This window comes from Ammospiza nelsoni, chromosome 4 (genome assembly GCF_027579445.1).
Source record: "Ammospiza nelsoni isolate bAmmNel1 chromosome 4, bAmmNel1.pri, whole genome shotgun sequence".
Lineage (NCBI taxonomy): Eukaryota > Metazoa > Chordata > Aves > Passeriformes > Passerellidae > Ammospiza > Ammospiza nelsoni.
In genome coordinates this window covers 23,217,469-23,234,340 of record NC_080636.1, presented here as the reverse complement: position 1 = coordinate 23,234,340, position 16,872 = coordinate 23,217,469, and the positions used below count along the sequence as shown (strand labels likewise).

Sequence of the window (16,872 nt, the reverse complement as noted above, 5' to 3'; positions counted from 1 at the left end):
GCTATTTTGCTGTCAAAAGGAAGTGCAAATAATGCAGGATCCTGGAAAAATCCTCAGCTTTTTACTGAGACCAGGTAAGTAAAACTATTTTCAGATATGCTGAGCTTCGCAGCATACAACGTGGGGTGAAGAAATGAGAGTAGGGAGGGGTAGCTTTTATCTCACCCAGTGGGGCTGGTTGGCCAGACAGGTAGTGCTTCTTGCACACCTCTTCAAGGCACAATTTCAAAACATTACCAGATATAATGCAAGTACCTGGATGGGGTGATGTGAGAAATGAGCCAGAAAGATATAATGCACTGAGGTCTGAGGAGGCTGCATTTGATTCAAAGTGAGGAAGACACCTGAGCTCTAGCTGTGCCACCATTGCATACTGCTTCCTTGTAGATCACACAGTTGCCATTACTCTCAATTCATGCCTCTCAAATATAGACTCTTTGCAGGCTCATATTGTTTCCATCAAGGCATCTCATGCTGCTGGTCAAGCTCACTTAGTCTTGCCCTTCCAGTTCTAGAATTGTTCAAATGCAGTTCTCCAAGAATGAATCACTGAGATTCTCTTATCAGTTTCAATGGTTCCTCCAAATATGCCTGATATCATTTTAGCAACTGCTGTTTGACCTTGTCCAAGAGCTGTTCGGCAAGAAAATATAAGTGTTTGGCATTTCTGCCTCAGCTTGGCAGAAGGAACCCTCCTCCCTGCTACTGTGCTGTTGGCATTTCTCTCCTCTCTTGTTTGAATCAGGACTAACGGCAAGCTGTGTCTGGTTTGGGGATTTCAGGATCTCAGATCCATTTTCTAGAACAATGGCTAGCCCTGTGTATGAGGTGTGGGAGACAGGCAAGACTGGTTTATGGTATTGAGAAGCTGCCTTTGCTTGTTTCAAGGGTGGCTTGTTCCTGGTGAAGGGTTAGGTTAGGAGAATGGCTAAGGGAGAGCTGGAAAGAAGGATACAGCCAACAGTTCATCATTCTTGCTATGACTACCCTCTGACACCATTGTCTAGATTAGCTTAGTGTTTGGCCAGGACAGCCAAAGTAAACTTCAAGGCAAGCATACCTTGATATTGTCAATCTTCATAGCTCCTGTTGCAGTCCAAACTCCTGAACGGGCTGTAAAGAAACCTGTCCTCCCAGGAAACATTGAAGGGATATGGCTTCATACTTCCAAATTAAAGGTAAGTTTTAGCATCCCTAGTACCATACCAGAGTCTTAGTTCCCTGGATGGAGGTAAACAAGATGATACCAGTTCTGCATAGTTTAGCTTTTTTGTGTGATGGCCTGGCTTTGTGTCAGTGCCTTGCCTCCCTTTTCAGTATTGCCATTGCTTAGTTGGGTGCTAAGACAAGAAAAAGGACTAAAACGTGGGAAAGAAGAGGCAAGATCTGCAGCAAGTCAGGACTGTGTGGCGTTACTACACAAAGGCAGCCTACCTCCTGACTCTCAGAAGTGGAATGGATATGTTCAGGGCCAGCTTTAACCAGGAAGAGTTGGTCTACCTGCATCTTTCAGAGAGAGGTGGCTCTGTGCACGAGTGATGGCTGGACATCCAAGGCTGCCAACTGGCAGTGCATCCAAGACTTGGCAAAGTAGCACAGGCTAGACACTCAAGTTTAGGAAAAAACTTTCAGAAAAAAAGCTGTTGCCATGAAAGGAGGCTTGAAAACCCCATGACAGCTGCAAGTAGTAATGAGAACAGCCATATGTGGGTCACATGAGACTATGCAGCACTGGTCAGAGGTACCAACTTGAGAGCACTTGCAACTTCTCTCCAACTCTCCTTTCTCACTCTGATCGCAGTACTGTCCTTGTTTCTAGCTTGGAGGAGGTAAGCCAGCCTTGGAAATATTGGAGAACAAGATTTTCTTTCCTGTATAATCCCCACTGCATTATTGCATGGTATCAGTGTCTCCAAGACAGGATGTGGTCCATCTTTCTGTATTGGGAGTATGACACTCCCTTTCCTTGGCTGACTGAGAAGCCACAATCTGATTTTCCTTTCTAACTTCATTCACAGCATCTAAATACCTATTTTGATGGATGCTTTAATTGCTTAGAAGCCCGTGAGTCACGAGTTCCTGAACAGGCTTTGAATTTCCAGATGAAAAACTAGCCTGTAAATTGCCTCGTACTTCAGTGGGGATGGCTGGGGCCAAGCGGCCGAAGCGCCGTGTTTGTGCCGGGGACGCGGAGCCCTGGCCACGGGGGCTGTGGCGGACCCCAGGCACACCTGGCCCTACAGCAGTCCCGTCCCCGCGTCCTCTCCTCTGACCTACTGAGCTTTATTTTATGGCCGCCGCCTTGTTGGGCACTGCGGCCCCCCGGGCCCCCGAGCCGGGCCCTGCCGGACAGCACGGCCCGGGCCGCGGCCGCCCCTGCCCGCAGCAGGGCTCAGCTCCCGTGCCGGGCGGAGGGCTGGCAGCGGGGGGCGGGACCGCGCGGCGCCGCCCCGGCCCCGCCGCCGCCGCCGGGAGCCGGCAGATCCGGGTCTCGTGGCGCGGGCTGACGTGTGAGCCGGCCCGAGCCGCGGGCCGAGCCGCGGGGCCGCCCCTGCCCGCCCGGCCGCCCTGCCCCTGCCCCCGCCCCCCAGCCCTCCGCGACGGCGGCCGGAGAACGGTGAGCGGGGCCGCCGTGGCGGGGCCGGGGAGGGCGCGGGCTGGCGGCGGCCGAGGGTCTGCGCGGATATCCCCGCCCGACCCTCCGGGGCCGGGGAGCGGCGGCCGAGCCCCGGTGGGGGCTGCGGGGTAACTTCAAGCCTGTTGAAGTGCAGAAACGTCCCTGCCGCCCGCGCTTTCCCGGGTGCCGGGAAGGTAAACACCGGGAGAGCCGGAGCCTCTCCACTCGGTGTCAGGCAGCTCTCCTTCTTTTCCAAACCAGAGAAACGTCGGCTTGTCTTCTTATCAGCTGGTCTGATTGTGGTTTTTCTGGTTATTGGGGATTTTAATGCGAAGTGGCACTCTTCTGTCGGTTTTCTTTTTGTCCTTAAAGGATCGCAGTCTGATACTTTGAGCCAAAGAGGTTTAGGTTTCTCTCTTTAAAGAAGCTGGCAGTGGCGTGCAGACACCAGGATGTGTGCTGCCAGGCTGCTCCCTGCTTTGCGAACCGGGTGCAGCTGAAGTGGGAGAGATGAAACAATGTCGTGTGAAAGATAATCTCGGGAATAGGACAGTATCACACTGCTGTTAATTTATTAAAGATAGGGTTCCTGTCAGGAGCTCTTCATGTATGCTCGAATATGTGATTCCTAGAGAATCAGTGAAGAAGGGTATATTGGCCTTGGAGAGCACAAGATGTGGTTATTTCTCTGCTGCTGCTGCCACTGTGCTGGGTTCCCCAGCTGTCCTGCCCTGCAGCTCAACCGCTGCCTTCCACGGCAGTTCTGAGGCCTTGGCTAACCAGCGTGAATGCGCTGCAAGACCTACATCAAAAACTTTGGTTTCCTGACAAACACCTGTTTGCCTTGTCAAGTGTCTTCAGGTTTGCCGTTTAGATTGTAGACTGTTTGTGTTTTAATACTGTCTGAACATCCAGATCTATGCAGATAGATAAGTCTTGAAAACCAACTCCGTGTTTGGAGGCAAGGACATCTAACATTTGTGTCTTAATAGCATTTTGCGTTGATGTTGTTAGTGTGCCTGCTGGGGAAGGTGTGTATCTTTAGTGAGTGTTAATGGGTTATGTATTAGAAGTCTTTAAATGCTTAGCTATTAGTGTGCTATCCACCTTTACTCATTCATTTTACATTCCAAAAGAAGACATAAGTTCAAAAAAATCAGAAGTGTGGGAGATCAGTTTTACTTTTTTATCTCTTCCTACATCCTTGATAATTTCATCCAATTCCTGTGACTCAATGAGATGAAAGAAATCAGTCTTTGATTTTAAAAAGTGAACCTGTCACTGATAGTGAGGCTTGAAATGATAGAAGCAGTTTGCCAAATGAAATGAATTGTAATGTTAGCAGTCATTAGTTGATTCACTTCTAAGCACTGTTCTTTCTCCTGCCACTGTGGTGGGTGAGTCCAACATCTTTGATTCTTTTTGCCCTTTGTAAAAGACAAGATTTACAATGTTTGTCTAACTGTTGAGTGGTACAGAGTTCTGTATTTTAAGTAATTTAAGATTGTTTTGTATATGGAGCTAAGTAAGGGCAAAGTTATACAGGATGTGTTACTGCAAGTTCAACACTGTGTTGTCGCACGTCCTTCTTGGGCCGGCAGGGACATTCCTGACCCACTGAGGACCAAAAGCCCTGGTCTGCTGTAGATGATGGTAGGAGCAGTTTTGTAGCTCTGGGTGGATCTTTTTTTAGCCTAGTTGGATACAATTTTGCTGACTATAGAAATAAATATAATCGACAAAGTTCTATGATATTCTTCATATTGTGCACACAGTGATGGTTTTGCAACACCTTACATAAACCACAATCTAGTCCATTAAGTTCCAAACTGCATGGCCCAGTTACATGAGCAATATTCTGCTGTCCATGTTCTTTTATTCTAAGGGAAAAATGAGAATAATACAATTGTTATTAAAGAAATATTTTACATTTAAAACAATTCATTCTTCCAATAATTTTAAAACTATTTTACCTGCTTTCAAGAAGTTGGTATTTAGTTTTGGAGAAAGTTAGTTTCTAACTGACTTATAGTTTTGTTATTAACTTCTCATTTCCTACTTTCATATATTTAAACTTCAGAATAAGTGGTGTGTGAATGTTATTTGCATAACAAATGTGTAATAAAACTATGTTTGTACATTTAGAATTTTCCCCCCTAGGTATTATGGGTACTTGACATACATTCTTAAAGACCAAGTTTTGTCTCTGCTGAAGTTTGTCGTACCAGAATTTGACCTTACAACATAATGAGACTTCACAGGGCCAGTACAATGAAAGTAAGCAAGATCTTCTCTTCTTATAAATGCATATGAATGGCAAATGTCACAGTGGCCTGACAATACCAGGTATCAAATTCTTACTCTCTATGTTTTGAACATTTATCAGATTCCTCATCATAACAAATATGAAAAAGTTTTGGCAGATGCATTTTTGCATATACAGCCTGTTGTCATCTGGCCATTTTCTGCTTGGGACACAGGTCAGAGCCTGTGACCCTACTTTGCACACATGCTGTTACACACTCTGCATGTTTGCATTTACATGCCTAGATCTTAACTTGATGCTAAACACATTCTACCTTAACTCTCTGGGTTAGAGATTCAATTTATGAATGCATACAGATCCATCTAATTGTTAATGAGGCAGCTGATTCTGCAAAATGCTAATACTTCTTGGAAAATCCAAGTACTCCCAAACCCTCTGTAAGTACAGTGGAAGTGAAGAAAACTTTCTAAAGCTCTGCCACAGAGTTGAATCTTGCAGTCCTTGTACAGGTAAAAAGGAAGAGGAATTATTTTCCCAGAAGAGCTCCTTCAGCTTGTATGCCTTGACACATTAGCATCTAGCATCCCTAGTTCCCAATGAGCCTCATTTGAAGTAAGACTCCTTAGCTCCTCATTAGGAAGGAATAGTCAGGGATAGGAGAAGGATCAGTGTGTGTTAGCTGTGTTAGTCCTACTTTGCTGACAGAACAGTGGTTCTGCTAGCAGTAAGAGAAGAAATATGGTCCTATCCTGTTCCCTGTTCCCACCACCTATTCCACACTGCTGGCTGAGGCTGGGGCAAGAAAAAGGTCCCTTAGTGATGATTGATGGGGCTTTTCATGAAAAATTGGAAGATGCTTAGGGGAGCAGCCCTTGGCATGACTGAGTGATCGTGCATTTGCATTGTTGTTAATTGTACAGATATGCTTCAGAAGCTTTTGTTTAAATGTCTAACTGGTATTTTTATAGATAATTGAACAAATTAGTCCCATTTGGGTGAGAACAGATTGAATTACATTTGATAAAAGTTTTCCTCATTAAGATTACTTCTGATTCTTCTGCAGCTTTGCGTGCATTAAAAAGCATGGCTTTCTGGAGCTAAATATAGTTTCATTCTTACTTTATAAAGCTTTTAAACAAATGTCAGATCCAAACCACTGAGCGCTCCTCAGAAAGAAAATATTTTTATCAGAACAAAACCCAGAAAAGCTGGACAAAAGTGTAACAGCAACCATTTACATTATATAAGCAGATGCAATGCTCATTTACTTTATTTGTTGAATCTTTGTCAAAGACAGACCTCTAGTATTAGAGCTTTGGTCTTTTTTCTTCATATGTTCATATATTTCCCATTAGTTAATCATAAAATCTTTATTTTTAGCAGGGAAATATTCTTAGACAACTTGATAAAATAATTTATGTTTTTTTTCACACATTAAAAAGTTATTTAGAAAAAAAAAAGACAGCTGTCTGAATGAAATTACATGAAGGTGTGAAGAGAAGTTGGGGTTAGCTCTTCAAGCAGTTGAACTAAATCAAGTGTGAAAGCAAGCTTCCTGGTGTGAGCAACCTTACTGTAACAAGGATTCCAGTGCAAGTGATTACAGTGTTGTTAGGGCTTCCTCACCCTGGTATCTAGATGAGACTCATCAGATGTGACCCATAATTAAGAACCCCTATTTGAAAATACTACGTAAAATACTACATTTTATCAGAGAGCTCTGTGAAATGTAGAAATATTCTTATTATATTATTATATTTCTTATATAAAAGAGACATTTTTGAGCCATGAAGATTGTCAGATGGTTTAGCTTCAAATTAGTATGTAGAACAAAAGTCATTAAAGATGAAAAATACATTATTTTCTCTATGAAATGGTGGAGCAAAAGGTAAGATGTGTACTGCAAACTGATCCTGATCTTGTGAAACAGAACTGTAGATTTTTGTTGTGCAAATTAATATAATGGATTTTAAAATCTATTGCTAGAAGCTGCAGGGGAATGTTGTGTAATTTGCATAACACTTTCCTTTTGATAATCTAAACTAGTCTGTGAGTCTGCTGACTTAGATGGATGATATTCTCTGGTAAAAACTGGGTCATCTGGTAGCTAAACATATGTAAATAACCAAGTCCAGAAATCCTGTTAATTGCTATGGGTTCCCTCTGGTAAAAATACTGATTTGAAAAATTCTAATTGATAAGCTTCAAATTGTTTACTGCAGGTATGTAAAAAAACCCAGCTGATTGAACTTCCATTGAAGTTGAAGACAGGCACCAGCTAGCTTCAGATAAAATTTGATCTGGCCTAAAGGGGTTAGGAGTAGGGCTGCCAGGGAATAGAGCTTCTTTCATCTGAAAATTGAAAATCCTGCTATCTTTCTCAGCATGCTGCTACCCTGTTAAATCTGTTTGCTCAGTGGCAAGTTATTAGAAACATATGTCATCCCTGGAGAAAGAAATAATGAAAGTATTCCAAAGAATTTCAGTATAATTTTGTGTTTGTATGTGATCAGAGTGACATTAAGGAATAGTGTATTTTTATAGTTTTAAGGATTTTGTAAGGTATTTTTTAATGCAAGCAATTGTACTCTTATTATACTAGTATAAAAAAGCTTCATAGCTCATGGTGGGGCTACATTTGCTGCCTCAATATGGTGGAAAAAGTTTCATTTTTATTCCTTTTGAAACTGTATGTTTTTTTGTAAAGGACTGAATAAGAGACTTTTTCATGTTTAATTTTGCAAAGAAACAAAATGTCTAAAAATTTCTGAATGATGAACACTTATAAAAGAATAATTTGAAATAATGAGTTACTGCAGGCCACCTGAGCTGCAGTAGCTGCCTGGCTGCTCGTGGTTAGCTCTGGTGTGTTTCAGCATAACCTTTTTCTTTTACAGACTGAGCAAAGTCATGTTTCAACAGCCAAAACCAGCACAATAGGTTATATAGTTTCTTATGGAAGCATGCTTTTCTAATACTTTTAAAAGTAAATTATTAGTTTTGTACTATGAAGCCCAAAAGTGAAGCCCAAAGCATCTCTCAGATGGGGCAATAAACAGCAAAGTCTGGTTCCCTGTTCTGCTTCCATGGGGGGCTAGTATGAGATCCTCACCTCTGCAGTTTTCCATCTGCAAGGGTGTTCTTTATTCTTGCTTCCCTGCAAAAGCAGGTCTGTCCCCTGTTAGGTGTGCTCCTGTTCCCTGTGTGGCTGCTGTCTGTCCCCTGTTAGGTGTGCTCCTGTTCCCTGTGTGGCTGCTGTCTGTCCCCTGGCAGGTGTGCTCCTGTCCCCTGGCAGGTGTGCTCCTGTCCCCTGTGTGGGTGCTGTCTGCACCCTGGCAGGTGTGCTCCTGTCCCCTGTTAGGTGTGCTCCTGTCCCCTGGCAGGTGTGCTCCTGTTCCCTGTTTAGCCAGTTGCTCAGAATCTGGCCTCCCAAAGCAGCACAAGCCTTTGGCCCTGCTTGGCCTGGCACAGCATGGGTGTCCTTGCAGGGCTGGTGCAGAAGTGCTGCCTGCAGGGTTTTCAGGATTAATATGTGTTGCTTCCTGCATCAGTGCATCACTCCTACAGCTGCAGGAGTGCTGAATTTGGGAGATTGGTGCTTGTTTGGGAAGAGGAATGTCAGCAAGCAGCGAGGCAGTCTGTAATGCTGGAGACACTAACCAAAAACAGGAGAGTGAGCTAATATGCCCCGGTTTTTTACCTAGTATTGAGGTGGAAGGACCATGAAAGTCAGTAAGAGTTCTTGCCTTACTGAAAACCACAGGAGAGGGCTCCCAGTTTGCTCTGTAAACTGGTTGAAATATGTGTTAGGAATTTTACAGAGGATAGCTCACATTTTTGTATTAACATGTGAAATAAAATTATTAATAGCCATTAGTTACTCAGAACAATAGGAATAACTTTGTTGTCCTAGACCACTGTCAGTCTCCTACACTAGAAGAGGCTGAAGCTTTTTCTTAGCAGAAAGAGGGTATTATTTTTGGACAATAGTCTGTGTCACTGACATCTTCTCTTAATTGGTTTTCATATTCTGAGAGCTTTCTTTCAGAAAAATGTCATCATTTTAACAAAAGGATGACCAAAGCTGACAGCTGGAGTTTGGTAATAACATTCTGTATCAAATATCATTAAATGAATTCTAAAATAGCTGGACTGCTTTTTTGGTCCATGACTGTATGTGCATAATTAGCTCATTTTCTAGTGTTGCCCAGAGGAAATGTTGAGCCACCTGCATGGGAATAAGTAAATAGCTTTTTTTAATCTTGGTAGATCTTATTTAGCTCCCTTAGGGAGTTCACTTTTGGTCACTGACATCAGCCTTATTGCCTTTAAAGCCTGAAATATTTCGTCCTGACATTCTGGGGTCTGACCAGGAAAGAGAAGGGGGCAAACAGTACAGGAACAGTGAGGAGTTTCAGTGGGTGGGTTCTTGTCCTCTGAGAGTTGTACTTGACGCTGACAATACTTAACTATGCTGAAAGAAGCATCTGTATAATCTGTATTTCCCTGATATGCCGTTCTGTGTTGAACTGATGCACCTCAGCATACCTGTGACCTTGGTTAGCCCAGCCCAGAAATAGTAAGCTTCCTGCCAGGTTCTTATTAGAACCTGCCACTCTTTGAAGGGGTGTGAACTTTTTCACATACTTCAGTTTGAGAAGGGTGGTGATGCTTGGCTGTGAAAGGGCTTTGACCATAATTTTAAGTAGTTGAAGTTTTTATGCTCTGATTCCTGCTTCATTGCTCTAGGTGCTAGCACAGCTGTTGGCAGATGGGCTCAGAAGAATATTCTGCCCCACACAGAGCAACTCCAAATGTCCACTTCAGGGTGAAAATGTTACCAACCCAGCAATGCTCAGAATATCATGGTAGTCACACAGTGAAGACAAGGGATGTATCTAGTAATCCTGTAAGACAACCATGAAAATACCTCAGACTTTTACCAGTTACTTCTCAGCTTCAAGTCTGTCCCTGCTCAAAAGCTCCTTCCCCGATTTCAGATGTCATTGTAGTGGCTGGTTCAGCATTTCTTAGTTTCTTTGGCTTTGTCCTATTTTTAAGAAGTTTTGTACTATGTTTGCATCTTTAAGAAAAATGAGATGAGTGACACTGGAAAATGAATTCATTGTTTACTTACAAGGTGATTTGTGGGACAGTAGCAAAGTTACCCAACTAGTATGCCTTGAGCAGGATGTGGCTGGGTGAGCATTTCTTGTGTGGAGCCCTGCTGGACTCTCGAGTTCCTACTTGACCAGTGTGAGTCAATTTGGTTGAATCCAACAAGAACTCCCCCAGCTGCTTCCATCTGTGTGTATGGGTAAGCACTGACTTTTCCATGAGGAAGGGAACTGGCTTAGCTCAATCTGCATTGAAGAGCTCATCTTAGATCTTGTTAATTATCCTGAGAAAAGTTGTAAAAAAATACTTGCCAATTCATTAGGCTACAGCTGGAAGTCCAGGGAGACATGCTGATGCTTTCAAGTACAAACCCAGCTGCTCTCCCCCCACCCCTGGAATTACAAGGAGAGTGGAGATGGTTGCTTTGTACCATGGAAGTGTTGCTGTGTCTAGGAACCCACTTTGGAATCAGCCATCAAAATCATGGCAGCTCTTTTCCTAGAAAAGCTAAATGGGTGATCTGAACTGGGACAATTAGTTGAAGAAAGCTGTAACTGGAGCCCTGCTTTACTGTGGCAGCTCTCCTGCTGGCAGGACCCACATTCATATCTGGCTGGTTTGCTTTTTCTGCCAGTTAGCCAGTTGTTTTTGGTTTTGTTTTTTTTTGTCCTGAAAATTCAGTTTTATGCCCAGGAGGGTGCCTGGTAGAAAAATATCATCAATAGTTCTCTAGAGATCTGTGGTCATGCAGAGCTACTGGATCCTGGTGCACTAAATCTGATGAGAGTCATAGTATTTATTCCAGTAAAAATAGGATGCAGCTGTAAGTGTGAAAGAGATGAGAGCTTCTCTTGGGTTATTAATAAAAGGGATTAAAAATCAACATTATAAAAAGCCAAATATAATGTTGCCATGTTTCAGGATTTAGTTCTGTGAAGGAATATTTACTTGAACTATCTAAATTATAGCAATAGAGCAGAAGAGATCCTTGGAATGTTTTAATTAGTATCGATTTCTATACAAGATTCTTTTTTGCAGAAGTTATTTTTAGCCTTGTTTGAACAGAGGAAGTTGCTTTGTAAAGGAAGTTTTCCTAGAAAACTTCAAGCTTATTTTTGCTAATTTTATAACCCCAGCAATTTAAAACTTTTTTCTAGAAGATGAAGACCACCCCCACTGGTTACTTATACCAGGCCCTTGGCTTCTGGATTGATTTTGATTTAGTGTGGTGTCTTTGTCTTTATTGCGGGTCTATTGCCTTGGAATCATGCCCCTGTTAACTTTAAACAGAACAGCATTTCTTTATTTCAAAGTACTGCTTATTTTTCTCTTCAGTTTTGTCCCTATTCTCATAGTTGCTTTTGTGAAGTTTCTTCCCTATTTAACTAGTAATGCTTTTGTTTCCTTGCACTGTCCTGTAGTTTTGTTTAGTTTGCCTTCCTTCGCCTTTTTAATGGCTCTGCTACCACTTTTGCCTTGTTCCTCCTCTATACTGCCCTGGTGATAGGAAATGTGTTGCATTTCTGGTAGTAGCAATTGAACTAGAAATTTTACAAAGCTATGTGCTGGTAAAATCAGACAGTCCTATGTACACATGCATCTGTTTGGCTTTTTAAAGAGAAAACCCCAAAATCCATGCATATTGTTTCCCCCCTCTGTGCTGCAGTCTAGTCTGAAGAAACATATGCTGCAGAAATCAGTGGATAAAATTCCCTGCCCTGTCTTACTCAGGAAGTTAAATAATAGGCTAGTGATTTGGATGTAGGTAGTTCATCAGAAGAGTAACAAAACACTCAGGATTCTGTGGGAGGGTGGGATGTCCATGAAGTAAAAATACTACAAAAGATGGTAATCAACAGGAAAATGCATTATATAACAAATACAGAAAATTCTGAGTTCATCTGGGATTCACTGTTTTGGAATATTTTGGCTTCCCTTGATTAGTGACTAGTAAACAGTGTTGCCCTACCTTTATCTCTTATTTTACTGTACAGCTAACAGATGTTGAATTGGGCTCTGTATGACTAGGCAGGGTTCAGAGGACCACTCCCTAGAGGAGGCAGGATCAGACACGGATTTTGGAGTTGTACCCAGAGGCATTTTGAAATGCCCAGTATCAAGTCGGTTGTGGTCCCAGTTACCCCCTGAGTGCTCACAGTACCTAGGGGGCAGAATGGCCAAGGAGGAGGAGAGATTCCTATAAAAGCAGTGATCAGGAGTTTTAGGAGGAATTTATCACACCAGTCTCTTCCTGCTTGAAGCAAATTTTCACTCCCCGAGTTAATGGGTACTGTGGTCACGCAGTCCCAGTGCCTGGTTTCTCTGGGACAGGACTTGATGTGCAGGAATGCAAGGGTGTTATGTCATCTTATATGAGGCCAATGTACAGGATGTTTTAGATTCTAGAAGAAAATACTTGGAGGTGGGAAAGATTATACAAAAGAACCAAACTTGGAGCATGCTGTGAATAGAAGAATTACAAAAAGAGTCAGGTATTGTGAGAAGACATGGATACTAGTATGGCTTAGATCCAGGTGAAAAGGCAAGGGAACACATAATTTTTAAGTAAATGTGTATACTTTATAAGATAATGGTTGAGTAAAAGAGAGAGGGTTTCTGCCTCAGACAGTAAGATAAAAATGAGCATTTTGTCTTTGGGCCAGTGAATAATTTGTGCTCTGTGTGCTATTTTATATTTTATAAGCCCTTTATAATTTTCAGAATGCCTGCAAGAGGCAGAGCAATTAATTTGCTTTTTTTCTGTAATTTTATTTTAAATTTGGTATCGATTTTCATTTGTTCTGCCACACTTCTCCCAAACTGAACTCAAAAGTAAAATTAACTTGATGGCTTCTTAGAGGTATTTGACAATTGTATTCTAAGTTATTGCAGTTGGCTGAAAAACAGTAGCAAGGATCTGAATAGGATTTTTGTTTCTCTTTAAAGTAATGTGGCAAGATTATATTATTTGCCTGTTGTGCTATGAGGTATTTTTGCTCCCAAGGATTTCTTACCTTCAGTCTTCAGGAAAATAGCAACACATTGGAAATAGTTCTTAGCAGGGGAATCTTCAGTCATTGTATTTATCATATTTGTGATAGTCTACATTTTAAGTGCCTGGATCCAGGAGAGAAAAGAGTTGATGAATTTAATGTTTTGATCTGAAGATGCCTGGTTAAGTCCATGATAAATCTGTAGTTACTCTGATCTATATATCTTATAAAGTGACTGTTTCTTCAAATACTGGTGTGATAAATACTTTTAGACAGTCTTTTATACCAAGGAGTAGAGATGACCAATGTGTACACTTTCACCGTCTTGCTAATCAGCATCATATTAGAATCACATTGGAGGGCATCTAGCACATGGAAAATGCACAAACATTCTTGTTTGCCTTCACAGTAGAAAGGAATCCAGTTTTGTAATTATTACAGTGGAGCAAGGCAGAGTATAATTTGTGTCTCCCAGAGCTCACCAGCTGCATGCTATTTACTCAGGAGTGGTGTTGCAGAATTGGGAAATAATGTATAGTGATTGCAATAATTCAAAATACAGAACAATCTCTAGGGACACCCCCCCCCCCCAAGCCAGATTGTAGCCATAAAGATTGTGGGTTTGATAGTAGGATGTATAAAATATAACACACTGCTGTAGGGCTGGGAGTAGGGAAGATAATAAAAGAAACCATTTACAATAGTTACTATAACTGAGAATGCTATTTTTTAAATCATGAGAGACTAGAAATATTTTCCATATGGCTTAACTGGCTGCAATTTCAAATAGATACTCAAGTCAAAAAGTAGTGGGGGGCTTTTATTTCTGACTTAAATCATCAGAGGCCATCCTCCACTTTACTCCTGAATTGTAGTAATTCAAATTCTGACCACAGTGCTTTAATTTCAGCAGTTCTGTTTATGATTACCTCTGTGGGCCTTTTTACACTGCAATGGTCATATTGACTCTCTGATGGTACATCATATTTGTTCATGTTTACTAATTTTCTCCTTTATTATGCTCTCTGTCGGTTTGCTAGTCTGCAGGCCATAATAGATATCTTTTCAGCTGTTATCATAGAGAGCTTTGGCATATTTACTGACCATGTCTTCCAGCTGTTTGTAAATGCTGTGATTTAAATGTTGTGCTAGCAGTAACATGGCCAATCCAAAATATGGTAATTTTGAGTCGTGCAAAAGACACTGCCCGTCAGAGGACTTGCAGGTATTTCACATCATAGCCTTACCAATTGCTGTGATCCTACCAGCTGATACAAACCAGCTCTGTCAACTCCAAGGAAAACAAGGTGATGATAAACAAAAAACCATACTGGAAATAATAAGTGAAGGAAAGCTACAAGCATTTTATTGCTTTCTCCAAGTCAGGAGGAAAAGAACAGAGCCCATACTCCCATTGTGGTAGATTATGTGTAGAAGGACTGTATTTGCAGAAGGTGGAGAGCTTGTGTGACTCACAGCAAAGAGGTCAGAGCTGAGCAGAACGAGTTAGCTGCTGACGTGAGATCAGACAATTGCAAGTACCGGGAGGCAGGCAGGAAGCACGCTGCAGTTCTGGAACAGGATTTTGATACAAACAGGCTGCCTAAGGAGCCAAGAAATCCTGCTTTGTGCTGTATAAAAATACTAGTCTCTTATACAGGGTCACAAAATGCTAATAAAGCTTAAGATCTGATTACAGAGCTTGGTACTTTATGCATTTAAGGTGTGCAGTTAATTCAAGAATGTTTTAAAGAGAAATAAAGACATGTGAGTCACATTTTGCACATGAAAATCATCTTATAGTATAGAGTGTTTCTCTCTTCTTTGTAATTGGGCAGACATGTAAGATCTCCATTTCCTTCAGTTCCATCAAAAATAATTACATAAAGGGGAATTATTTACCTGGATTTTAAGAATATTAAGCTAACCCAATTTTAGCAACTTTATTTTAGGGGAAAACTTAGTGCTATTCCCAAAATATATTGGTTCTTTGCCAATGAAAGTTTTGTTATAGGCTTGGAGGGAAGAAAGGATGATTCGTTTCAGCATCATGTGAAGGTGGGAAAGCTTTAAAGAGCTCTTTTGTTCAAAGTTTGGATGGCATTTTACTTGGTGATGTGTCTTGTGCTTTCTTTAGATATCACTGAGGTAATTTGTCATGTACAGGTGTCTTGGGGTAAATTCCTTTTAGTTCACCTCCGCTTAAATTTATGATGTTGTATGACAGATTAACTTTTCCCGTTTATTGTCTAATTTTTTTCTCTTATATGCTCTATAGAGAATGTTATCCTGGTCTTATCAGTGGTGACTCTTACTTGGTGTTTGTTTTTTGTTCAGTCCCCTTTAATATAAACAATTGTCTGTTAATTTCTGTGACATTATTATGTGTTACCGACCCCTAAATTATTTCAAGTTACAATTAAATACTTTTTTGCAACTTGTTCATCTCTTCTTCAAATACCTTCTTGTGGATGTCAGTATTATATCCTATTTTTCACTGTTTAGTAATCAGTGCTTTTATCTGTTCCTTATCCTAAGATTGCTTTAGAAATGCTCCTGTGCTTGGTGTGGTACTCAGGGAGACTGTGTAGTTAAAGAATTTCTTCTATTGCTATCATGGGGTTCTAGTGGTTCTGAAATAATTTCATGTAAGTTAGTGTAGTAGCCTTACAATAATTCTTTAAAATAGTTATTAGATCATCTGATCTCCTATGTATTGGAGGCCATTATATCTGAACTTGGGTGCTTCTGTACTTTACTCAGTAATCTGTATTTTACTGAAGCATATCTGAATGCAGTGAGGGGTGGGAAATCCCACTGCTTCTTGGGCAGTTTGTTGCACTGATCAGCTTCTATGATAGTAAAAATGTATGCCTTGCTTTTCTTTTCAATCTGGTTAATTACAGCTTCCAATTACTGGTTCTTGATTACCTCTTCATTGAAAAATTCGATACTTGGGCCTGGTTTTCTTTTCAAAGGGACTTGTGGGCTACATAATCAAGTCATCTTCTTACTACATAGCCAGAGTATGCTTTCTTAGAGGCAAAAAGAATTTCCTCCATCACTTCAACTTTTTTTCCTTTTTCAGTTTTCATTTTAAAAAGTGGAGACCCTAACAGATTAAGGGCATTGATGTTCAAACTCCATAATTAAGACAGATATCTCTCAGTTTCTTTTACTCTCTGGTCTCTCCAGCATGGTAAAGATTTATTCAGAAGAATAGTTGGCATTTACAAAGGAAGGACTTCTGAAATGCATTTGTGTTTTTCTCCCCCTAAGAGGGTAGAACTGTAGCAGTGTTATATTCTGTTGAGTGAAGATGTCTTACAGACATATAGGTTATGCCTCTTCCCCCTAGTGAGACTGAAACATTAAAATGCTCATGTGTGATTGAGGCTGTAAGTTTTTATAGGCAATGACTGCAGAACATGTCTGTTGATTCAGCACACCCTTATCAAATGGCTGGTACCTTCATAAAGTACCTGTTTTAGGAACTGAGAGGTTGCATCTGCTCTGCACTACTGTGTTTGTCTTTTTTGCAAGCTTGCCAGTTGTGTCACATCAGAGCCTGAGTGCATGCAACACTTAACACATTCTGAATACAGCTTTACAGATGGCAAGTGAAAAATATTTTTTAAGTATGGTTTTGCAGAACTACCTAATATATCCTGAGTCCTCGTTTGAGAGAAATCAATCCCAGATTTGACCACAGGGGTAGAAATGCCTTGCAGTCTACTGCATGGTTTGACCCTCAGTTAAGTCACTGAAAAGTTATTGGTAAATACTAAACATACATTTGAATATGCCTGACATGTCTGGTATAAGTGGTTTTAGCAGATGAATAATCTAGAATTGGTTTCCTGCCATGTCCATTACAG

General features: G+C 41.2%; 1 protein-coding gene across 3 annotated transcripts in view; it reads left to right on the top strand.

Moving 5' to 3' along the window:
• The first annotated feature begins 1,122 nt into the window (after window positions 1–1,122).
• The window catches only part of SMIM14 (small integral membrane protein 14), a 39,644-nt gene continuing 23,894 nt past the window's right edge, over window positions 1,123–16,872 (top strand). Inside the window, exon 1 of one of the 3 annotated variants that reach the window (XM_059469792.1) lies at window positions 1,123–1,178. The gene's annotated coding sequence lies outside the window, so the exon portion shown is untranslated. Of the gene's footprint in view, window positions 1,179–2,507; window positions 2,618–2,791; window positions 2,812–16,872 lie in introns of those variants that run through there. The other 2 variants (XM_059469791.1, XM_059469793.1) reach the window with 2 other exon arrangements.